Here is a 26,058-nt window from a genome sequence, read left to right as displayed (position 1 = left end):
TTTGTGGCCTAAATTGTAAACATAAACTTGACGTTGACATTTCACGTTAAACGTAGGTGCTGCCCCTTACAGTTCACGTATGCTACCTTGCGCTTTGTAGGTTCTGCCATCTTATGGCGTAGGATAGAAATTTAAGCTGCGACCAGACCGCAGCTTAAAAAACGGTCACGATACGGAATCGCAGTGACGCGTCGTATGCGTACCGTTTTTGACGCATGCTCCCCACACCGCTGCTTAAAATACGCTGACGCACCGTAAATTGATCTGCGTAAAAATCGCAAAAAGTATTACACGGAGATCTTATAGCAGACACCACACCGGTGACGTAAAAGACGCAACTGTTTTGTAAACAAAAAAGATTCGCGTGAAGCACGTCACTGCGATTCCGTACCGTCACCGTTTTTTAAGCAGCGGTGTGGGGAGCATGCGTCAAAAACGGCACGCATATGACGCGTCACTGCGATTCCGTATCGTGACCGTTTTTTAAGCTGCGGTCTGGTCGCACCTTTAAGCTTGACTTTACATTCGCATCAATATATTTGGCTCTTGTGCTGCTACCTACAGTTCATGCGCGCTCACTATCCTTATCAATAACAATTACAGTAATCTAAAGTTCACGCCTCAGAAATCTAAAGCTCAACTGCTACGTGTTTGCACCGTATTCTTCAGTATTTTGACCAAATTGCTCGCAGAACTTCTGACAATATAGAGCGACTTATGGCCACCGGGAAAGTGGAAGGAAAAAGGCCTCCGGGCCGGAGCCCCGTTGGACAGACCAACCCAGCGTAGCCAACGTGCCTATCGTTCACGCTCCGTGGCGAAAAAAACGCAACTGTCACTGTCGCACTAATATGGAAGAGTGATAGAGAGAGATGACTACGCTACGCTACGGAGCGTTAACGACAGTAACGTTGGCTACGCGGTCAGGTGCTCTCTCCCGTGGTGGTGCTCTCCACGAAGCAGAGGACAGTAGCCGATGGGGAGAAGACATTTCGAAACTTCGTCGAAGAGTCATGATCCTCAGTAATGAGGGAACGACGGAGGACGAGGGGGAGGCAAGTGTATACTTCTATTTCTTTCACTCCAATAAAAAAAAATAGACGAGAAACTTGCGCTCTGTAAGCAAATGGAATCTAATGTTTGTGAGTAAACAATTGAAAGGCGATTCGTTGACACACATATGGAACATGAAACCATTCAAATATAGCTCTTAATGAGTTGACTTAGAGTTTTTGATAGTCGGAGAATTATTGTGTTATTTTAATGACAACTGTCTTTTGTTTACAATGTCGTTACAATAGTAGTTTCAAGTTGCAACTTTCTTACCACAATACAAATGGAAATTGAACAACATAAATGTTGATGACAGTTACGATTTTTATTTATTATTCTACTCACTTTTCACGCCTACGATTGAGTGGAAAAATAACGTGAATTTGTTTTAATTCTCTTACATAACTAGTCTATTCGCAGTCAAATTTTATTTTGAAATTTTTCTTCAGCTCTTAACAATGCCTTAAAACTAAAAATGGAAAAATAAAAACTTTTTACAAAGAAAAGTAGACCGACTTCAAAGAGAATATAAATAAATACTTATTCCTTTTTTAAGTATATACGTTACCAAGTAATATGTTTGAAGTCGGTGCCAAGGCAAATTTTGAAGCATACCATGATTTTGGTGCGATTCAATACGGATGTGGACTATATACATAGGAACAGAGCTGAAGAAAGTTGGCCTTGTTGCATGAATCAAATTTTCAAATAAAATAAATAAATAAATAACTAGTTGGGTATCGCAATAGCGGAATGATATTTGATGTTGCTTAAATTCAGAGCAACCCGTCTGGAAAGTAATTCCGACGTACTGAAGACCGCAACCAAATTTAGCGCTAGAGCAGAGAAATGTCATCTTGCTCGAATCTAGAGCACTCGGTTTTCTCAAACTTGCAATGAAATGTTGACATTACTTATTCCAAATTAGGGTAGGAAATACTACGTATCCGGGGCGATGAGTGAAGATGATAATGTGAAGAAATTTCATACAGCCACACACCTAGGCCTGTAAAGCAACCTTCTTTTGTTTTTAAACGTCAAATTTAAACACGTCTTGGCATTCTACCATAAAAAACCTATGAGCAATATTTTTGGTTGGTTTTGGTGGAAAATTTGTTTATTTTTGCGCTACGACGCACGGTGTATAGGAGATACAGTCCTATAAAGATAACCAAATTTTTGTTCCCCTTCAATGCTCCACGCACTGAACAACCTATCACATTAGGACATGAAACATTAATAATAATCATCATCATCATATTTTGATTATTATTTCATTGCAAGTTTGAGAAAACCACTACAAATCTCGGCGAGAAATGGGGTTGCCGGCTGCGTATCCCTAGTCAATATAGCTCATATAACTCGCTATGCTCGGCCGTCTATATCTACTTGGCCTGCAACCCTTCGTTTCCCTGCCTCTATAGTGTACTATTCTCTTTAAGCTATTACGTTTCAGAGTTATTACTTAAACTGAAGTCGTCCACGCTAACACACGTGAGGGGCCCCACGGTCTACAACAGGTTGCCAAGCTTTGTCACTGAGGCTACAAGTCTGCATAACTTAAAATGGCGTCTAAAACACTGGCTTATTGAGCGCCCGTTTTATATTTTTTAGAAGTATGTCGGTACTTCTATTATATAGCGTCTGGGTGACCTATTGGAATGTAATAATAATCACTTCTTTATATTAACTCCGTATATTAAATAAACAAGTTTATCGTACAAAGGTTCAGGCGGGACTGGCGTCCCGTAGTTCCTTAAAGCTATACCTAAGCTTTTGGTTTGTCAGCTCATATCACGGTGCACGCGCACTTGAATATGAGCTGACGTAGCTAACTGTTTCTATAAATTATAATGAATTTTTAATGTATAAGAGCAGTAAGTCCTTTTACGCACCAGTTAATAATTGTATATGAATACACTGTACTAGACCCTACTCATAGTGTTGTGTTCCTGCCGGTGAATAAGGTTACCAGAGCTCAACGAGGGGGGTGGGGGTTTAGGGTCGGCAACGCGCATGTAACTCCTCTAGAGTTGCAGGCGTACATAGGCTACGGAGACTGCTTACCATCAGGCGGGCCGTATGCTTGTTTGCCACCGACGCAGTATTAAAAAAAAAGAATTATTTTAATGTTTTATTATTTCTCCATTACTATTGTTAGATATTATTATCATTTCAATGAATTTGTGACCTGACTATTTTTTTATGTATTCATTGAAATTTTTAATTTTATTCTATGTCATTTTACCGTGACATATTGTAATTTGATTTTAATAATTAATGTTGACTTGTAAATTGGCTTTATAAAATAAATGACTATGACCACGGACTGTATTACTGCTGCAAATGTCAAAATCAATGTTGCTGCCCGAATTTTTGACGTTTTCAACAGCAATATACAGTCGGCAGTAATGTAGTCTGAATCCACCTTAACACTGCTTTATTAATAATATTATACTGTAGGTACTCTTCCTACGCTTGCTAAACATTGCAGTGTCCATGGGCGATGGTAATCGCTTACCATCAGGCGATCCGTCTATTCCTTTGCCTCATGTATCATAAAAAATATTCAAAATTCAATTCCTAAAGGGGTGTAAATGGAGTTCAAAGTTTATACAGATTTAAACGCAAGAAAATTCGCTAGATATCATAATTTCGTTATTTAAATATTGACGTTACATAACATCAGTATCTGATAACTATGTCCGAAAGCGATATATATTTACTTTAACTACGTTATATTACTCATGTTAGTAGATCAAAGACCCAATTCCCATATTCCATTAACTTGTAATATATGTCACACGTGCCGATTTACTATCAACAAATCAATGTTAATTATACGTTCCATTCATGACTGATACCGTTATGAGGAAATATCTATTTCGATAGGAGAGAGACATTGACACGTGATAATGTATATATAACATGGAGACGTGAATGACAATGGTTAAGTAGTAAATTCGCAACGAGTGGAGGTAAATTCAAATTCGACCAAAGGGAGAGTTTTAAATTGAAGCGAGTTACGAACTACCTATTTGCACGTGTAATGTACGACATTTTACAGTACATATGGCGCTTTAAATATTCGACGCTATATATATATATGCTAATTATCGCACTAGTGCGGTAAAATAATTTGAAACGAGTGGCGATAAATTAAAACACGACCGAAGGGAGTGTTTTAAATCGACACGAGTTGCGAATTACCTATTCGCACATGTATTGTACAACGTTTTACAGTACATATGGCCCTTTAAATGTTCGACACAGTAACGTAATATGCTAATTTTCGCACTAGTGCGATAAAGTAGCACCATAGGTATGTACTGTAAATTGTATTACTATATAACGAGTAATGCTCCAATTTGATATTAAAACACAGTATTATTATTATTTTCTTATTCTATCTTACTCAAAACGAGTGTTAGTTACACGAGTCTTTTCCGCTCCATTATATCTGGCCCGATAGGTGTTGTTGACTGGTAGAAATTACGAGTACTTTAAGTCTTTACTGCTATTTGTGGACATTTATACTGCGTATGCGCCTGATTCATTTTAAATAGTATGTAAATATATTAAGTCTTCAACCTTTAACCTTGAAGTTATAATATGAACTATTCTTGAACACGTTCAAGTTCATTCTATTCCGTTTATGAACGACTTGTATAATTTGTATGTATGTAATTTGTATCCGGCAGGTCAAGCATGACGTAATAACAGTGCAATAAGGTCGTCCGCCTGCGTCGAGCGCTTTACATCCATTATCCAGAGACGAGAGTGACAGAGAAGGATAGAATATGAGGGAGAAGACATTTCGGCCTTAAGTGACGTTCATTGAGATATAAGACTAGACTATTGCGTTAGATCTAATCTCAATCCTTTCTAATGCAACGTGGCCTTTTGCCTCGTATGAAGAGCGAGATGTGCTCATTTGCTTTGTTCTTTCGTTTCGGCCATACAAAGAGATCGGTCTAGACAGTCGCAGGTTCTTGAAGAAACGGCTGGCTACGCGAAGTCGCAAGTACTTCTGGCGTTGCAGGTGTCCATGGGCGACGATCCTATATCATAAAAAAGTCTTGAAGCACAGCATTTAGGCTTCGCCGCGATCTGGTTTGATTTTAAGACGCTTAACTTTTGGGTCATTGATCCTTTTGCATGTTTACATAGAAATCGGCTAAAGTGTAAAATAAATCTATGTATCACTTGTACAAGTGCAGCTTATCTGTGGTAGGAAAGCTTAAGGCTGCTTATTAGCTATGAAAAATAAATATAAAAGCCATCCTCGGAAGTACATCGTTTACAACCGAGCATTGGCTGCCTTCATCCAGCGTTTTCAGCTATCCCGACCAGTTTTTGGTCTTCACATAGGCTACATTTTTCTAAAAACAATAACATAGAGAAGCAATTACCTACTGTCAGTTTTTGGCAATTCTCGTATATCAAGGAAATGTAGGTTAACCTAGCTACATTGTAAGGAAATATCTGTACCTATTTTCATTCATGATTGTTCTCTCCGTTACGTTATGTTATCTCTTCTTTCCTCGATGCGATATTATGATGCAAGTTCGTCTCTACTACTTCCTTGCCCCGTGGCCCTGAAATGTGGATTGAACGGTACGCAAATGACAATATGATTCCGTCGTGGAAATGCGCTGAACTAAATAAAGTGCTTTACGACTCGTATAAATTTATTTTCACCACTCCAACTGGTAAAGGCCCTCTTGATTGTTCAAAAGTTAATGAGAAAGTTGCATTTTATGCACATGTGGGGCAAAGTAATCAGATGCAAATTTTGAGTTGTTTCCTTATATTAGCTGGTAGAATTGACTTTTAAATGATGGTTTTCAATGACACATTTTTTATTACGTTCAGTTGAATTTAATCAAATTTCAAAAAAAGTTTTGAGTTTATTGGTATTTCATAGTTAGTATTTGGAGCTGTGGTTAAATGTACAGGTCACAAACAGTAGTTTAACTGAAATTTTCTCAAACTTGCAACGAAATGTTGACATGATATGTATGTAAAGAAATTTCATGCAACCTTACACACCTAGGCCTGTAAGGCTACCTTCATTTGTTTTTAAACATCAAGTTATGACTCGTCTTGGCCGTGATTCAACCATAAAAATTAAACCTATAAGCAAAATTCTGCCATTATGCTTTTTGGTATTTTTTTTCTTTTTTGTGTTGGTTTATTATTATTTCAGGGTTATGAAAAGGGGAACGAATCAAATCTTCGTTTTGCGCAAAAATAATCAAATTTTCGTTCCCCTTTTAATAATCCTAAATTAAGTAATAGTAAAAATCACGAAAAAAAAGCGTAATGGCTGGCGTCGTAACGCCAAAATAATCACATTTTTGTTCCGCTTCAAAACCCCACGCACTGAATAACCTATCACATTAGGACATAAAACAATCATCATTTCATTGCAAGTTTGAGAAAAGTACTATACAAATTTCGGCGAGAAACGGGGTTGCCAGCCGCGTATACCTATCCATATCTACTTGCCCTGCAACCCTTCGTTTCCCGGCCTCTATAGTATGTACTATTACGTAACTAGTAGGGAAAATTGTTGGCTGCATAATTTTTACTATAGGGCTGCGTAGAGTTGTGTAAGAATGTGGAACCATACTTTTAATTTTTAATTGTTATTTTATTCAGGAAAAAAAATTAAGGGAATCGGAAGGTACGTTTGAGATATGTTATATATTTCAATTAATCTAGTTCACGCGCTCCGGGTTATTCCCGGTGCAGCTATCCGTTGCAATTCAACGCGGTAACGCAACGAGTGTGATGGGCACTTTTGCACCGGGAGTTGCGCGGGGAGGCTTTTTTCAGTAGTTTTATAAAGTGTGTTTAATTTTAGATTTATTTCTGCTTTTTAGAAAATAATTGGTGTTTATTTTTTGTTACAGGTACGTTCCTCACAAAAATACAAGAACTCTAAAGGACATACCCCCTGCCTGTGATATGTTATATTGAGGTAAGGAAGTTTTAAAGTTACTCATCTACAAAGACGGGGCTGAACTGAAAGATTAACCCTACTACCTTGTCTACCTAGTTAATACTAAAATAATAACACTATAACGTCTTATTTCGTATCCATTAATTTTTAATTAATAAGTTTTTGGCAAAAAAATCATTTTTAGTACAAGTCTTTATCGCTGACTGTACTTTTTTTCCACAGGCAACTAATACTCTACGGGCGGGAGGGGGTTAGGGTCGGCAACGCGCATGTAACTCCTCTGGAGTTGCAGGCGTTCATGGGCTACGGATACTGCTTACCATCAGGCGGGCCGTATGCTTGTTTGCCACCAACGTAGTATAAAAAAAAACTCATCGAGACAATTCTAAAAACCCCAAACACAATAAAGTTGCGTTGTTTCATTACAGTTCCTATGGCTATTTCCTGCCTCCATCATCAGATGCGTTCGATGCTACTATAATATTCCTTACTGCTCTGCCCTCATTCAACGTTCTCTGCAATATCCAGATCCATTAGCTTACTTTCTTGGACACCTCCTTTGGCTGCATCATTTTTTTCCCCTCCCGAACGCACCAACATTACCAAATCCCTATTACCGATTCCATTGCAGCCCATAAATAAATCGGCCCGAATACTTCCCAATCAATCCATTTTACATACCAAACCTGCTCGCAATCAGCCATACAAACGCCAAAATATCTTCGGCAAACAAACTGCGCGCTGAATTCGCTCGCCGCGACCTGTCCATTTAGGCCCATACCGATAATGAGTTGTCAAAACAAGGGTCCCGCTTTACATAGCTACGTTTACATCATCAACAATCCTTATTCATAAAGTTTTAGGGTTGAATCTTGTGTGTACTTGTGTAAAAGTGACGTTGCCAATTTGATACCGAAGTTGAATCGCGAAAGTTCGGTTTTCGCTTCGGATCTGTTTAAAGTTTTACGCAAAGCCGGCAATTAGTGCGTGCGCATGGAGAATTTTAAATTTCTTTTTGAAATTTAAAACTGTAGGAAATTTCGAGTTTTGTCTATAGTTTGAGTGACATATGTGGTTAATTTGACTAACAGTAATTCAAAATAAATCATTAACATTTGGACATTTTGGATAGGTATCGGACTAGAGTTGAAGTCACGTATACAACACTAAAATCATGTTTTAATTAGATTTTGAAAGCAACTTGAACTGCCAACTGCAAGATGGATTAAAAAGTTTCTTCAAGGTTTATTTTTATTTTTTAGCTTGATCTCATGCGCTTAATTCACTCACTCCATAAAACTGTTTTGCGATTAGTACCTACTCTGTATTCGGACAAAAAAACATGCTTTGATATAGGAACTTTGTAATTGAGTTCCAACTCAAATTGAATTCGTACCGCATTTCCTACGCTTTCGTAGTCATGGTAGACATTTTATATGAGTAATCTGCAGCGGAACTACCCAGAATAAACCAATGTTCAAGACAAAGTGTACAATTAACGTATCCCGTATCCAATAAGGTTTAAATTGAGTAATCCGTGATATTATCCCATTAGGGCTCGCGTTAATTCGTTCACGAGAATCATGAGCAACTTCCTGCGAAGCGCGGGTTTGAACAACGTACGTATATACTTATTAAGCTGGATACTCACGCGTTTGCCGCTGGACCGAAATCCCATACGCCGGACGAAGCGATTTCGATATCCCTATATAAAATATGGCTTTAGAATATGAGTAGCTATCCGTGTTGTCACCGTCCCCAAAATTATGATAGAATGGGGTTGGCAACTATGAAAGGTATTTATAGAGAGTGCCAGCATGTGAGTCTGCGCTGTTTCTAGTTTTGTTCTATGGGATTTGGCTCAAGGCTAGCATCCAGGTCAAGAAATGCTAAAAATAAAACAAGAATTTGACACTTCGGAATGACAGGTGAAACCTCTGTTGGCGCCATCTGTAAAATACCTTACTTTGGAATTGAATGAGGAATTGAAATTAAAAATTAAAATTGACCGGTCAACCCCAATTGAATACCCTTTTATAACCGATCACTTGGGATTATTTCTCCAAAGCGCCCTCTGTAGTAGTTAGTAGAATCGGATAAGGCTAACTCTACACTCTACAGTAAAACTGTGGCAATTTCACGATTTACATTAAAGCCCCCGCTAGCCAGGTATAGGGACACGACGTCGCCGGACTTTTCTCGATATGTCGAGCGATATTGCACGCCTTACATAATGATGTCGCCCGACATGTCAAGCGAAGTCCGCTGACGTCGCGTCACTTCACCCGACGCCGCTGGTGACACGTGTCGTGGGACAATTGTCCCTAGCCTAGCCTTGGTAATATAACGCTGAGTAATCCACACTTTGTTCACTAAAAATTCGGTGCAAAGTCACCTCAGAGGAGTCTAGAAGTTTTCAACTTAACAGACAATGACCATTTGTTTTTTACTTATTCAGCGTAATATTGACCGTTTACGTACATTGTTAATATTACATACAAACTATTCAACTTCTCTATACAACCCAGTCTTATAGAACTAATTGCACCCCAAAATCCGCATCTCGCCCCCACGCGTTCAGGGCTGATTAACCTTCCTCAAAACCCATTAAGCAGCCAGCCAGAGTAATCTCTCATACATAAAGACAAGCCAGAGACAGCGATAGTAATCTAGTCCCCCGGGTCCGACCCGTCTTCCAGTTTTAATGCACTTAAAATATTCTATGTTCCCATAAAATGTTGCCGATCTATGACTCTCGTAAGGATAGCGGTCTAATTTTAGAGTTTAGTGTATTTATTTCGGCACTATAGTACTCTTAAGGTGTTGGCTAGACAAATGAATTAACAATGCTGGTGTAAGCAACCATTGGTTTTAAAGGTAATGGTTGCGCATTATATTTATTCGTGTGTTCGTAAGGGCACTTATTCGTGTGATAAGCACGGATATTTGCCCCCGAGTCATGGGTGTTTACTTAAGTATTTATATATTATAATTATTTATCGTTGTCTGAGTACCCACAACACAAGCCTTCTTAAGCTTACTGTGGGGCTTAGACAGTTAGTGTAAAAATGTCCGATATTTATTTATTTTATTTATATATCTGCCACTACCAAATTAGTTGCGTAGATTTTTAAGAGTTTGCACTTTATAAACAGGACTAAAGACATAAGAAGGATACCAAGTAGCAGACTTGATTATGGATAATAAATGTCAAAAATTAGTTTACACACCTCGCGTGACACGATGTGTGTTTATATCTAATTCCACATTAATATTCATTAGGTAGCTAGTAGTCAATAAGTTCAGTCGGTAGTTATGAATCACACAAAACTAGGCTGCTTACTCAAAACCAGCATGGACTGAGACAATTTCTCATTAGAAAATCCTTTATTTCCATTTAATCGAAACCGTATTTCAGTTTTACTGAAGCGCCCATTGGCTTGAACAGTTGTTTTGCTTAAATCGCAGCCGTGTCGGGCAAAAAAAGTTGAAAACTGCTACACCAGCTTGATTGTGCGGATCGGAATTGGGCCGATACCCTAGTTGTTGGATAACCATCGAAAAAGGCCAAAAGCGCTATTAAACTACTGTAAATTTACGTCATTTTGTCAATAGCTTTGCCCACTATCGAAAGAGGCCAAATGAACCGGTAAATCAGTTCGAATCTATGCCATTTTGGGTTAAAATGATAGGGATTCGGACAATGCACTTTATAAGTACTTTTTGATTAAAATTTTAGCTTGAAGGGGGTATGGGTTGATCGTTTGTTACAGAAATTTACGGCCAATTTGTTGCTAATCAATAGATCGGCAACTAATAAGTTAACATCCAACATAAGTACAACATAGAGCTTGCGTGCAGTTTGTGTTATGTACACAATACAGCGAATATAAGTTGGACAATGGTGGTACGTAGGAGGAATGTGGGGTTTGTCTGTCTGTCTATCTGTCCGTCTTTTCTTCGGTCCACCCGCGGCTTTTCTCAGTAATCGTCGGTGCCAGAAAGCTGCAATTTCGTATGGATATTTTTAAATATACATTAGAATTGTCACTCATATGTCGTATAGCTACCATCCTACAATCACACTGATATTTAATAATCAAACGAACTTGCTACTAGTAAATTATATTTGTTGTCTTGGATTTGGATAGGAAGTATAATAGCTTATATTGCTTATATATTAAAGAGGTACAGAGATGCATTTAAAGCCTATGTACGTATGCAACGCAAAATTGACATGCGGATAAAAATCATCACAAATTCGACCATCGCCAAACTCCCAAATCCCGTTTAACAAGTAAAATCCGAACTATTACAACAATTCGAAAATCGAATCAGAACATGAAACTCATTTTCATTCCGGCAGCCAAATGAAATTTAATTCAGTCCAGTTATAGCGATGGAATCGGGTTGATAATCGATTCAGGCATGTTTGATTACGCTTGTTTGCTCGTTTGTGCCCGCTGATTGCGAAACGTCAAATTGAATAATCGAATCATCGCGTCGCAATTATTGCTGGCAACATTTTCAGTGTTTGCACCCTTTGTTAGCTGATGGCTTCGGTAAACAGAGAGATTGCGAGTTGTTGATGCGATTTTGGTCGAATCTTCCAGAATTCAATTCTAAGAAAATTTCGAGGTGCCTGGATTATTCGTAAATATTCGGAGAGCGGGTTCGCGGTGAATGAGAGAAGTAACAACAATCATTGCTGGCAACATTTTCAGTGTTTGCATCCTTTCTTAGCTGATGGTTCGGCAAACCACCAGAGATTGTTAGTTGTTGATGCGATTTCGTTCGAATATTCCAGAATTATATTGTAAGAAAACCTTGAGGTGCCAGGATTAGTGATGCAATGAATACGAATATTCGCATACAGAGTATTCAATATTCGTATGGTATTTTGGAAGACTATTTTGAGTATAAACTTTATTTAGGGCGTAAATGATTAAGTACTGATATAAATGTTTTATATTTTAATAGAAAACTACTTCTATAACTGATTTGAATTACCTATTTGGAACACATTCGTATTAAATGTGTTTGTTTGAAAATATCAATGTGTATAAACTTGTATTACTACCTATAGTAAATAAAGGTCATATTCGTATTCGTAAGAATAGTATATTTTGCATCACTAACCTGGATTTATATCTAGGATGGATTTATATTGCAAGTCTGAAACGGTTTTCGATTGTGAACTTGTACTAGTAATAATTTAACTGTATTGTACTGAGATTTATCGATATCGATTCCGAAATTGTCGTGACTTCTAGTCACGTATAATCTACAGTGAAACCTAGTTAATTGGGACCTGGATAAATCAATAATTGCAACCAAAGGTCCGGTCCCGATGCCTTGAGATCAAAAGGCCTCTATAATTGAAATTTTGAAACCTCTTTAAATGCTTTTTAAGTATAAGCAGTTTTCTTAACTTTGCATCTATAAATAAATACATCGCAACAACAACAAGGTATAATAAAATTGAAACTGTGCTAAAAAGTTCCGTTATTTTAGCTCTTCTTATTCTAGAGCTATCTATTATTAAAACGAGGTTTTCTTTGTATTTCTGTAATTTATAGCAATGATAACTTTTCTTTTAAAACTATGTATGATTCTGAATTCGCGTTAATCTTCCTTATTTCTACAACCATTTGCTTGTATTTTAACCCTCAAGGTCCAGTTGCATACCTATGAATAAATATGTAAGAGGTAATTTTATGAAAAAGGACAGTGAAAAATAAGAAAAAGAAATTGTTAATCAATAATGAATTTTGTGTTTTCACAAAGTAAAGTAAAGGTGATGTTCGGATACCAACTGCAGCTTTATTACTCTTGTGGTGCCGTATCTGTCAATTTCCTTGATAAAATGAATAACATTGCGTCCCTTTGTTTATCGAAGCCATTAGCTATGGACCACTGTTGTATACGCGCTGTACACTTTCCACGATTGTGTGCTGTGATCAAATTTCGTCAAGATCCCGATCTGAGACAAATTCATGTCCGCCACTAGTCACTTTTTTTGAACACGCGGGTAGATCGTCGCCACCGTTGGATATCGGAACTACACGAGTGAAACAAATGCTGCTCAGATACGCACTGACGTTGATTCGCCATAACACCTTATTGTAATTTAAAGCGAGGCTGAAGGCCGAGCTGCGAGAGTGCAGCTCTTCCAAGCGTTCTACCAAGTCGACTGCCTTAGCCTAGCGAAGGTCGAAGGTCGAGCTCCGCGTAGGGCCGAAGACCCAAAGCATCACCTGAGAGGGAAGTTGGAACTTAAACACGACCCAATAGTAAAAGTGTCTTAGACCAGAGAAACGGCGGGCCGAAGGCTACATGCATACAGTAGCAAATGTAACAGAAATTAACAGATAGGTACAGCTGAAGCAGCATAGCCGCAAAATTAATGTAGCTGCAGTTGACATCCGAACGTCACCTTAAGACATTTTAACACCACTTCACTTTTCTATGTACCTATACAACAAATAAAGTGTGTGACACTGACAACTCAAGAGTGACAAATAAATTCATAAAGTCTATGACAATGACATTGACAAATCAAGAGTGACAACGCACATCAAACGTTTTATAGATACGTAAATCCGAAGCACGTATTCGTTCTCACTTTCTTGTCCACCTGGCGTCTTATCTTTAAACATGCCACGATTCACTTGTTATACGAAATGATTCTTAATCTTTACTATGCATACGTGTCAAGTCTTTACCAAGCAAATGTCAAAAATCGATTTAAATATTTACAGGTAATTCAAATTGAATAGCTTCTTAATCAAAATTACTTTTTTGACATTTCTTGCAGTAATACAGCGAGCAGCGGTTTTGCAGCGCGACTTTACTGCCGACGGCATTACTGCCACAAATATCAAAATGGATACAGCAATGCAGTCGGTAGTAATGTCGCGCTGCAATACTGCAGCAGTAATGATGTTGTAGTCTGAATCCGAAAGGTACCTTAACTGTAAAGCAGCAGAAGTAGGTGGGACGAGACGTTCAAAATTGCCTTCACGCGCTTCTCTTAAGCGCTCGATCCACACCGCAGTTAATTTTAGTAGAGCAACACTGCATCACGGTAACATACCCATACATACACTAGGTAAGTTACCTAATATTACCGCGTGGTGCACAGTATTGCTCCATGGTTGCTCCTCAAAAGTTACCTGCGGTGTGAATGCACCTTTAACAATAAAGATCTGCCAAAATCATTTTGAACACCTCGCCCGCATAGCAGCTTTTGGCTGCCCATGAGTTAAACTCCGCATCATTAACCAAGCCAGTTAGCTGGGATCGGCAGCCATCCATCATTGGGAGGAAATTATGGCCCCGATTAATCGGGCCCTTTGTTTCAACCCTTTCGGTATCAGTTACAAAGACTTTCTTCCAAATAATGGGCTTGCGACATTTTCGTTTCGTTGAATCAGATCTGTTTTCCAATTTCCTAATCTCATCAGATGGCTTTTATGAATAATTGGGTTGGTATAATGAGACAATACCTTTAATACCTATAGGCTTAACTAATGTGCTACAGAGACCAGTAAATAGGGAACTACCGGCCGAGCACGATATATTAAATATAGAACAAGATGAGGATCCAGCCATCCTAGGCTTAAAGAAACCCGATATTGCCAGGCACCGCTACAAGAATCAGAAATCAAACTGCGGTCTAATAATTATGCATACGACACAGTTCTAGAGATCTTGGTCTAATAGACGAGCGCACCCAGCCGGCGTAGTAACACAAGGTTAGCAAATCCTATTTCTCCCAAGGAACACACCTCCCAAGGTTCTTTGCGTGAAAATATGACTGAAAACAAAAATAACCAACGTACGACGCGGACCGCGGCACGTGGCGAAGTTCCCAGTAGTATCCTCACAGCCATGGCCCTGTTTTACCAATTTTTGGCAATTTTTGGCAATTTACCATGCATTGCTGGTCCAACAATTATATATTGACGCTGTGTACCGTCGTTACTTACCGACCCACAAATATGCAGGATATTGTCAGAGTGATGTGTCAATTTTCAGTGAAATAGTCGCCAGCTAGGATTGCAATGCCAGCTCAGAGCTACCCGAGCCAATTTGAGTTTATTCGATCATTAAAATCGAAATCTAACTCCTTGGCCACGAAACACACATTTGACGCTGACACCGACTGCCATACATTTGGTTCCGTGGCTCTCGGGTAAAATTCGAACACCGCTTTGAGTCATAATTCGCAAATAGCTCGCTAAACGAAGCCATGTGGCCAGTATCACCGACAACGGCCACGTCCAATTCGAAAATCGAACGATATTCCTAGAGATTCGAAATTAGAACGCTTATTGCATGCGTTCATTTGTTTTGCCGGTATGATAAATTAATAGATTAGGCACGACCGTATTCCTATCGCGTAAGATCCAGTTTAGCGTGAACTGCGTGTACGTATAGGTATTAAATAGGTGAGGATCTACTTATATTGGGAGATTGATAAGTGTTAGTAAGAACTTCCATTTTGCGCCAAGAACACGTCGGCTTAGCCTACTAATTGCATATCTGATTAATCGTTGTAACTTATTGCTAGCTTATGCCGCTTATTAATTATTTTTGCTTATCCATTCCGGATCCTGATTTTCTCGTTAGCTGCATGAGATATTGCCTTTTATTTTTGCTATTGTTGCTAACTACAGATAGAGATAAAAAAATATTATTTATTTATTTAATTATGGAACACAAGTTATGGTCAGATATCGCTTGTCAAAAATATGGCTCATATATTTACAGACTACCGTATCGCCACAAAAGTGATCCACTGTATACCACATGATCCTACTAATGAATTTACATAATCAAATGCTGATGTAAATTTCCTTTTTAACGGATTACAAAAAAGGTGGTTTTAAAATCTTTAGAATTATTATAGCCTAATCAAAATACATAATTAGAATTCTCCGAAAAGGGTAGTTTTTGAGGGATCGTGAACGTATATTTTTATTACATAGAGTAATCTGAAAGTTAATTAATTGCACATAGATGAAACAAGCGAAAAATCGTGAAAAGCTTTTACTCTATTTGGCCCCCAATCAAAGTTGCGATAATTATATTTTGATTGGAAACAAACTGTAAATTAATCCGTCGTTTAATTGTCGAAGTATCGAATTCAAAACTGCGATGTCGGGATTATCAGGTCAATTCGAACGTACACTGATGTCAGAATCATGTCAATTAGATATCGTGTGTCTCGGTCGCACCAATACATTTACGGACAAGTAGAGCGAAATGCACGATAACTGAATGAGATCATTTAGATGTCATGCTGATACGTTCGAATTGGTCTGTAAGTGAAATTTAAAAGCTCTTTAAGATTGAGTTTTAGGACTTTTAAGTGATTAATTTTTGTATCCTGTTTGTATATTTTAGTGTTACTACCTGACGACTTGTCGCCTAGTATCCATAGTACAAACTTGCTTAGTTGGGAGCTAGGTCGATCTGTGTATTTACATATTTATTGCTTGGACGATCTACTGAACCTGTCGCTATTGCAGAGTTTAATTTATTATAAAATCCGGATATTACGAGTATGTAATATAATATGTGGTATGTAATATGTGGACGAAGATCGGAACGTAAAAAGAGCGTACCTGGGTCGCCTAGCAGGAGGACGTCCTATCGGACGCCCTAGATATCGCTGGAGCGACATGGTGGAGGCGGATCTGCGCGAGCTTCGAGTCGACAATTGGCGAGAGGTCGCACAGGACCGAGAAAAGTGGCGCTGTCTTGTGTCGGAGGCCAAGTCTCATTTTGGGTCGCTGAGCCAACGGAGTAAGTAAGTAAGTAATAATAACATTCAACAACAACGTAATCGCCGGCATGGTCGGCCTAAGAGGAGGTGGCGGGACGACCTGGACGCATTTATCAACGACTGGACGGATGCTGCAGTCCATCGAGAAGATTGGAAGTCTAGGAGGGAGGCCTTTGCCCAGCAGTGGGACACTTTATAGGCTCTTGAAAAAAAAAACATTTAAATTTCGAACATCTCTGAAAAAAAATATTACCTCGGTTCTAGTATCAATTGAAACGATATTTTACTAGATATCTGATCAAATACCGCAATGGTGGTCGCAACATACGGTTCCTGAACTGAACACACCATAGATAACTTATAATATGCCTGTAAATAAAGCATTGTATGTAACTGTACATAATTACAGCCCGATTCAAAAAATGAGATACGATAACAATAAGTTCTCATTTAGATATCGTTTGTACGTCGTATAATTGACAGAAGCAGCTGGATTCGGGCAACCAATGTCACTTTGACGTTAGAAATATCGTAGATAGATCTTATTGGGATCACATCGGAATCGAAATAAACGTCAATTTTGACATGGGCAGAATCCACCTTGCTAAATTAGCGAGGAGTAAAAGCCATTTATGGAAAAAAAAAAAAAAAAAAAAAAATTTTGACATGTCATTTAGCTACTTATCGATCGTTTAAAGATCATTCCAAGATCTTAAACGTGTCTTAATCATTCTTCGAATCGGGCCGTTACGCATTAAAACACTTGTATTTTTTATTATGTATCAGTCACATAAACTACTATTTCGTTCACGTGTATAGGTACATATTTATTTGTATTAAATGATGGCGTCATCATATTGTTCATATAAAATACTAACGCGTAATTGTCTATCGTAAACCCATTGTCCCTCTAAACGGTCGTTTACACAATAAACTCAAATCCCACGTTCACTAGTGTCACTAGTAACTACACATTATAAAAGCATTAAAAAACACTAAAAAGAAGCGTAAGCGCCTTTTGACACTACGTAATTTATCATCTTTTTACTGCCGCCGCGTATACGTCAATAGGTCGTATGTTGTTATGAGGCTTGTATAAAGATACGACTTTTTGACAATCAGCGATTACGTATTGTCTGTTACTTTTATTGCCGCTTTTTAAACTTCACAAGGTCGTATAGTATTATGGGGTTTGTATAATGATACGACCTTTTGACAGTCAGTGATTACTGTCTTGTCCAGCGCAGACGCTTTTACACGGTGCGCGCGCAGCTAATGACAATTTAGCGCCTTGAACGGTTGTTAAGGAGAAATGGGACTTTGAAATTGATGTTAAGTTAGAAAAATTGATACTGCTCCTTAACAAAGCTAGTTCCCGGTTTATATTAGGTAAAAGTCAAATAATAATGTCGTGTACTAGTAGTAGTATGACGCAAATATTTTTGACATTAAGTGCCAGTTGCACCATCTGCACTTGACTGACTGATCAACGTCACCGGGCGTGCCGCGGCAGTTTACTATGAAACTTTCCATACAATAAAATTTTCCGAACGCTTTAACGGTGACAGACAGTTTGGTGCAACTGGCCCTAAGTGTATAAAGTGTCGTGAGGATTGTCATAATATTTTTAACCTTTTGAACGCCACGCCTATCGCACGCGGCGCGTAATCGTGAACCTTGTCGGTACGCATGAAGGTTTATATTGGGCTGTAGCCGCGCGCGTCATATGACGTCTTTGGCCGTCAAAAGGTTAACTAAAACTTTTAAAATTTATAATACATTCCATCCATGCTTTAATTATTAACTTCGATATTTACATAATAATATTTTTCAAGTACAGTCGCCATCAGAGTAGGTGCTCAAAAATATCTGAACACACCTCTATTGTGAAGGCGTTGGGTGACTTTTCAGCCCGCGTAGCCAACGTGCATATCGTTCACGCTCCGTGGCGAACGAAACGCAACTGTCACAGTCGCACTAATATGGAAGAGTGATAGGGAGAGATAGCTACGATACGCTACGGAGCTATACCCGCGAAAATCGAAGTTCGTCAATTGCGGGCTTTTTATTACAAGCTTTTATTTACTTTCACTCAGGTAAAAGTAAATAAAAGCTTGTCCGTTGTCTGTTTGTAATCAAATCTTGCAAGTTAAATTTGACCCACTTCCCGTTTTCCGATGAAGCTGAAAATTTGCATACATATGTAAGTCGGGTGACAATGCAATATTATGGTACCATCGAGATGATCTGATGATGGATGCAGGAGGTGGCCATAGGGACTATGTGATAAAACAACGTAACCTAATTGTGTTTGGGGTTTTTATAATTGTCTCGATGAGTATTAGTTACTTGTGGAAAGAAAAGTACAGTCAGCGATAAAAGCTTGCCAAAAACTTATTTCTCTGTCACTCTAATTACGTCTTAGCGAGAGTGAAAGAGAAAGATCCCCTCAATTTGCGAATTTCGATTCGCGGTAGGCCTCCAGATATTTTTGATAACCTCGGCCGCTCTGATATATGTATCTGATGGCGACTGTTCAAATCTCAAAATGGTAATAAAACAAAGAATAGAAGAGTGCACTATGATAGAACAATAACTGTAAAATGTGCAAACTACCTACCCTAAAACGTTTCCTACATAAAAATAACGTAATTAGTAATTACGTTACTAATTACGTAATTACTAATTACGCGAGCCTTGAAGCTTATTGTCATAATATTAAAGGTTAGATTTGTCAAATCTACGCGTCATCGTGAATGACACAAACTATAATCATTTACACTTTTTGAAATGACCGAAAACATTTTTATAATGTCCACGTAAATATCTGGGTTAAATTTCTTCCAAAACGTCCACTTACTGGCATTACAGGGTAATTTACGCTCTTACCCCTTTATGACACCTAATAAGGAGGCCGATTCCGATTTAAACATTTGTTATTGATGCCATTAGGATCTCATGCACTGCAAGAAGTGAGCGAGATGCCTAATGAGACGACTCTGATTACATTTCCTGCACATCAACTAATCATTCCTATTCTCTATTATCGTTTTGCCTGTAAGTGATGGAAATTATCAAGTAAACCGATTGTTAATATTTTAGTGTTTCTATATTCTACTTCTACAAGATTTAGTTTATACTTATTTGTTTAGAGGGCAAAGTTGTTGTTTAACCTCTCGTGCTAATATTGATACCCGAGCAAGCGAAAGATTCAAAAATTGAACCACGAGCGTAGCCAGTGGTTCGATATTGGAATCTTGAGCGCTGCGAGGGTTTCGAGGCACGAGGAAATTTTGCCACCGAGTGAAACACAATATTTTTCACCACATCAATACTAGGAAAAGAGTGAAAATACTAACTGTGAAATATCAAACAAAATCAAAGCAAATCGATTTAAAATGTTGCTATTAAATATGTATCATTCAAAATCATCATTTAATCAATTCTACCAACTAATACCTATAAAAGGAAACAATTCAAAATTTGCATTTAATTACTTTGCCACACATGTGGATAAAATGCAACTTTGTCATCAGTTATTAAACAACAAAGAGGGCCTTTATCAGCTGGTAATGGTGAAAAGTTATTTTGTGAACTTTAAATTGTCCGTGATTTTTACGGGTTCCTAAATCGGACGCAAAATTTGGCACACCAATGAGCTCGAGAAATCAGTCGTGTAATTATTATTAGGCATCTCACATGCACTTTTTGGTGTGCGTGATATGCCTATGACCAGTCTCAAAGTCCTATCAAAACAAGATTAGAACCTTAAATCGGAATCGGCCTGAAGAGGTCAACGACCTTAAACTGCCCGACATTTTGTCGTCATGTGTCACGGTTTTGATGTAACGGGATGTGACCATATAAATAGATAATGTAGCGTCGTACACAACGTTACTGACGAATAGCCTAGATCACGTTTTTATTAATGGTCGATCAGGTTTATTTTGATTTTATTAATGGTATCAGTCGATCAGGTTTGTTTCTAACATCAAATGTCTATATGGGACCCATAGCATTAAAGCAATACACAAGTCAGAAATGACAGTCAAAGTCTGAGGGCTCCTCTACACGATGGCCCAGCGTAGGCCAGTCCAAATACGCAGCTATGCGGTGAAATGAGATAGCGATATCACTTGCTCCCTCTAACGCATAAATGCGTCCCTAGGACTGGCCTACGCTGGGCCATCATCTAGAGGAGCCATGACAATCATACATTACGCGCGAAACGCTCCTTACTAAACGGTATTTCATCAAACCGGCTTGAAGTATGTAAAACAAGAAAATAGCGATTCTGAAGGGGAAATATAAGTTGCTATAAAATTTATTTTTTATCGATCGAATAGTAGGTACCTTTTTTTTATTTTGAAGTTATAAAACTTATTTTTTCTCAGTAATCATAAATCATTGCATTTATTTCGTGATAAACTATAATATACACAAGTATAAACCAACAAAGGAATTTAATTTAAGATAAAATAAATAAATTGTTATCACGAAACGTTTTCTGTCCAATATACAGTGATGAATTTCTCATTTTCTATCTATTTAACTAGATATTGATATAAAATAAAACATGTGTCATCGTCTCTATTTGTAAACCTTATTACAAAGGCATAGGGTCCACCAATGATCAGTTGATGTTCCGACGATGACAGAGTCAAATTACGCGTGAACGAATGAAATGAATGAGGGAATGACTAGTGAAATGCTTGATTGTTCTTTACTGGTTGGCAGCCGGATAAACGTTGTAATTATGTAGGTGTATTAATTCACTATGAATAATTACTTTCAATTGAATGATTGCTAGTTTAATATGCTATAGTAAGTTAAAATAATGTTTTGTCAACGTATTTTCAATATGTAAGTGCGAAAGTGACAAGCATAGTGACAAGTGATGATGCGTGCTACAGACTTAAAGTGATGACATCTCACACTTATCAATAGAAATATCAGATCAAAGCTCGAAAGCAGATAATACTAGTATAAATACCTCTCCAAACTCTTGTGGCCAAAGTTCTGGGATTAGATATACTGATTTAATTTAATTTAATATCTTTCTTTCACTTGCTATTTAATAAATCGGTAAAAATCACCGAACCTCGTAAAGCTCCAGTTCTAAGGGTTCCACCGTGTACTGAAACTGTTAAATAATTAGACAACTCTGTACGAAGACATTCGTTATTTTAACCCAGCTCTTAGCACGAGCAAGTCGCCTGGGGTGTAGTGTAAAGTCTGGATTTATTTTACGTCCTAGGTAAATTGCTGTGCGCTAGACTAGACAGTTTAGTTTTAATAGAAATAATGTGGTATTAAGATTTTATTCAATTTGATGGGTGGTTTTGGTTTCTCCTTTATACCCTAATTTGTCTATCACTTTGTAGATTACATAAACTAGTCAAAAGAAACGTTTGGTGAATTAAATTAAGGAGATCTCAAAAACGCAAAAATAATAATAGCTGCTTATACATTTTTCAGAGCTTACGTACCTAATTAAGAGTATTAATTCGACTAAGCATGAGTCTGTTTTATCTTAATATTAGTGAATATAAATCTAAGTTTAATCTCAAATTAAGTCAAAAGAAAATACTTAATTTACTCTACCAAAGAGTCCAGTCAGACCTGGCCTAAATATAAATGCCTACTCTTTCCGCAGGCTTTTATATAAATTATAATTCATATTTCAACATTCGAAACATAAAAATAAATAAAAACACCATTTCAAAATGTTTCAGTGCTCTGAAGCAACGTTGAAATTGGAAAGTTAGTGTTGGAAAACCAAAATCCCGTGTACAACTTGAAAGGTTTTAATCACTGTGAGTGGGGCCCATCAATCTGCTTAATGTCGGGAACCAGCGATCTGTTTACCACCTGTAAGGGATGCCACAGTGCTGCTTATATAAACAGTAGTGTATGACGTAAATACACTTTTTTATTTGGGCCTGATGACAGGCTTCAAATGTGCACTTGACATCGAAAGGATAGCTGAATGATGTAATTTCGTTATCAGTCGACCGTGCGTCTCGCTCGCACCATCATTTTTAGGGTTCCGTAGTCAACTAGGAACCCTTATAGTTTCGCCATGTCCGTCTGTCTGTCTGTCTGTCCGAGGCTTTGCTCCGTGGTCGTTAGTGCTAGAAAGCTGAAATTTGGCATGGATATATAAATCAATAAAGCCGACAAAGTCGTACAATAAAATCTAATTTTTTTTTTTGAGGGTCCTCCCCTACACGTAAAGTAGGGGTGAATTTTTTTTTTGCTTCGTCCCTATCATTGGAAAGGTCTTTCAATACTAATAGGGGTCTTCAACAAACATTTTTTGATAAAATGAATATATTCGGAGATAATAGCTCCAAAAAAAAAATGTGTCCCCCCCCCCCTCTAACTTTTGAACCATAGGTCCAAAAAATATGAAAAAAATCGTGGAAGTAGAGCTTAAGACAGACATTAAATGAAAACTATAGCGGACATGATCAGTTTAGCTGTTTTTGAGTTATCGCAAAAAGTTTCCCCTTCATAGTAAAAAGACTTACTTTAATTGGGTACTGATTATGCAAATTTGCCTATTTGTTTTACTCGCGTGAAAGGTACCGTTTCATCCCTTGGTTAACAATTTACTATACTTTAACCTCCAATTTAGCTTATTGTGACGGAAGAGTAACTACGGAACCCTACACTGAGCGTGGCCCGACATGCTCTTGGCCAGTTTTATTAATATCTAAATGTACATACTTTTGAATTTGTCACCTGCTGCGGTAGCACGGTCGCACGGGCGATAGCCTGTTACGTTCTCACAATAAGGGCGAAAATGGCAGGCTGATAAACAGGCAACTATGTTGCTAAAGCTGGTTAAAGTGGAACGCTGGCTTCAATACAGCGTATCTTAAATATTGGAAGTGGCAAGGCGTTCGCTTTTTTACTCATTAGTAAAGAGTTAAATACTAGACGTAGGCGATATAAGTTTTAAATAGTATGAGCAACGCTAAGTGGCGCAGACGCGTGCGAGGGATTTTACCTACAATGGCACTTATGGCACCCGCGTGGCTTAGTTGTCAAGCGGACCCCAGGCTTCCGTGGCAAAATGCCGGGACAACGCGAGGAAGAAGAGGCACTTATGGCACCTGCGTACGCTTTATAATTATCATCCAAAATCTGTCCTTTTAATTTAATCTACTTGACGAGCGTAGTAACGTCTCTACTATTTTTCAATTTAATAATGTTGATATTTTTCTTTGTTTCAGGTAAACTGCCTATCATGTCTTCAGAAAAAGTACTGTCATTCCGAAATGGTTTAGGAGCAAAATATTTTAATATTTCTAGTTCTGTTGGTTTTAACAACACACGCATTTCATAGCTAAATATCTTTGACAGCTGGTAGTCAATTTTAAATTAATATTATATTGATTCGAACTCGCAAAAAATGGCTGTAAGTACTGACTATGTAGGCGCTACTGTGGTTGTACGCGAAAACGAGTGATCCATTACGGTCCAAGATCTGATAGAGATGAAACTAAACGCGTAAAGCCCTACGGGTGGCTTGGCGTTAAATAGGTTATATATAATCGGGAGGTGTATTCTGATATTACAATTTGATAAGGTTTTTATATGACCCGATCTGGCCTAGTGGGTAGTGACCCTGCCTATGAAGACGATTTATGTGTGTAATGACCACAGATATTTATTCCGGAGTCTGAATGTTTTCTATGTATATAAGTATATATGTACCTATGTATATCCTCGCCTATTACTCATAGTACAACCGTTGCTTAGTTTGGGACTAGGTAGATCTGTGTACGATTGTCCCCAAATATTATTAGTGCGCAGGAAATCCAAAATTCAAAATTCAAAAATTTATTCTGCAAGTAGGCCTCAAGGGCTCTTTTACAAGTCAATACAACATTTATAGTAGCATCATATAGTGACATGAAAAATATATAACAACATTTATAAATACAACAGCCAATACCTGGGTAAACATTACATTAAAATAAATAATTACTACAATACAAAAGGGATGTATAGTCTCTATGGTTAAAAATACATTAAATTTGGAGATGTCCAATCAGTGTCGTGTCATTCGGTATCTCGCTCGTACTTATTGGTGCACTGTGAGTCGTGTCAATGTCGAATCAAAACCTTAACATGTTGTTAAATCAGAGTCGTCCTCCAGGGAGGTATCGAAGAGTTAGTTACTGTAGTATCGGTGTTAGTGAGATTGTCACTTCATTGGTTGGATGTAGTGTTGTATATCTTTACCCATCACGGACAATGCTATTCCAGACATTTGGGAGGCGTACGTGGAGCCGAAGCCATTACGTAGGGCCTCTATTTTAATGTACGGGGTACACCGAGCGGATGCTGCCCTTGCCCGTGCTACGGCCTCCACGCAGGAGCGCACAAGCGTGTAAGCACTATAGAGAGTTGATGGAATCTAAACTAAACTGGGCTATAGGGTGAAAGCGATGGACTGAATGCTGGGCTATGGGTTAAAAAACCGGACGCCTGTCTAATAAAACTGTGTCCATTTTACGGTGACTCGTCCCCACAAGATGAGCCCCCACAAAATGCACATCGAGGGACTCCACTCTAGCTGGCTGGCCAGGGCAATCTTAAGTGTTGTTATTGTTTATTGAGAGCCTGTTCTGTCCCACTGCTGGGGCAAAGGCTCATCTCGCTTTTTCCATTCCTCTCGGTTTTGTGCAGTCTTCGGTTTCTTTTAAAAAGGAGTTTAGCTCGTCTTGCCATATGTCGTTACTTACTTACTGCTATGGCGCAGCGACCCAAAGTGGACCTTGGCCTCCGACACCAAAGACCGCCATGCTTCTCTGTCCAAAGCCGTCTCTGGAGTTCCATATGTCGTTATGAAAATAAATGCGTTGTCTTGGTAATTTGACTTCAAGTTTGACTTGATCATGTCAGGTACCTATAATATTAAAGCTTAGCAGTACCTACCATAAAAGTGTGATTGAATTAAATTTTGTTTTTATAAAATTTTCAAAGAGGCGGTGGAGTAAATTTTGTTACTTCGAATTTTCATTATTTAAAATAGCGAACCCAAAAATTTAAAGAGCTTCAGTTTCCGTCTGTATAAATTAACAATTTTGTGTAAATATTGCTTTGGACTCAATAAATTTAATTACAAAAATAATATAAAAGAAAACAAAACAGGAAGCATTTGTCAAACACGGAAGCGAGTTATATGCGGGCAGCTGTTTCACAGAAATAAGAGCAAACCTAAAAAAAG

At 38.1% G+C, this 26,058-nt stretch overlaps 1 protein-coding gene across 2 annotated transcripts in view; it reads left to right on the top strand.

Moving 5' to 3' along the window:
- Window positions 1-26,058, top strand: part of LOC133518109 (leucine-rich repeat neuronal protein 1-like) — a 361,984-nt gene that overhangs the window by 57,862 nt on the left and 278,064 nt on the right. The window contains exon 2 of one of the 2 annotated variants that reach the window (XM_061851694.1): window positions 6,972-7,039. The exons of the other annotated variant lie outside the window; for it this stretch is intronic. The gene's annotated coding sequence lies outside the window, so the exon portion shown is untranslated. The remainder of the gene's footprint in view (window positions 1-6,971; window positions 7,040-26,058) is intronic. 2 annotated transcript variants of the gene reach the window in all.

This window comes from Cydia pomonella, chromosome 5 (assembly GCF_033807575.1).
Source record: "Cydia pomonella isolate Wapato2018A chromosome 5, ilCydPomo1, whole genome shotgun sequence".
Taxonomy (NCBI): Eukaryota; Metazoa; Arthropoda; class Insecta; order Lepidoptera; family Tortricidae; genus Cydia; species Cydia pomonella.
The sequence above is the reverse complement of the archived record's forward strand: the minus strand, read 5'-3'. Positions and strand labels throughout refer to the sequence as shown.